We start from the raw sequence: 585 nt of genomic DNA, 5'->3' as shown, positions 1-585 counted from the left end.
GTAGAGATGAGGTCTCGCTGCCCAGGCGGGTCTCGAGCCCACGGGCTCAGGCAATCCACTTACCTCAGCCTCCCAAGGCGCGGGATGACAGGCTGAGCCACCGAGCCCGGCTGAGCTCGTCCATTTTGATGCCTTTTAGTGCTTCTGCTGTTTTTTTGTTTCACCTCTTCCACATTGGCAAAATGTTTCCCTTTGAGGGATTTTCTCATTCAGGGAAACAAACAAACGACAAAGCCCCTCGGAGTGCAATTGGGCAAACAGGGTGGGTGGGGCACGGGGGTCATGCCGCTTTTGGCCAAAAATTGCTGAACACGCAGCGTGGTGTGGGCAGGTGTGCTTGCTCATCAATCACCCATCGCGAAATGGGCAAATCTGTTGAAAGAGTCTTCCCCCGAAATTCTCTGAAGCCGAAGGCAGCCTCTCACAATAACGCTGGCTGGTACATGGATGCTGGTGGGTTCCTAGAACACTAACCTAGCAGGAGAAGCCTGTGCTACAAGGGGCCCACCCTCCAAAAGACATTTCCAAGCCGGGCTCGGTGGCTCAGCCTGTCACCCCGCGCCTTGGGAGGCTGAGGTGAGTGGA

At 55.7% G+C, this 585-nt stretch overlaps 1 protein-coding gene across 1 annotated transcript in view; it reads left to right on the top strand.

Annotated features, from left to right (window-relative positions):
* MYBPC2 (myosin binding protein C, fast type) overlaps window positions 1-585 on the top strand; it is a gene marked incomplete at its 3' end in the record, with an annotated part of 22,347 nt that overhangs the window by 5,670 nt on the left and 16,092 nt on the right. The gene's annotated exons all lie outside the window — the stretch shown is intronic.

The sequence above is a fragment of the Carlito syrichta genome, unplaced genomic scaffold, assembly GCF_000164805.1.
Source record: "Carlito syrichta isolate Samal-C Ts95f unplaced genomic scaffold, Tarsius_syrichta-2.0.1 Scaffold306948, whole genome shotgun sequence".
NCBI classification, from domain to species: Eukaryota; Metazoa; Chordata; class Mammalia; order Primates; family Tarsiidae; genus Carlito; species Carlito syrichta.
This window is presented reverse-complemented; position numbering and strand designations above follow the sequence as displayed.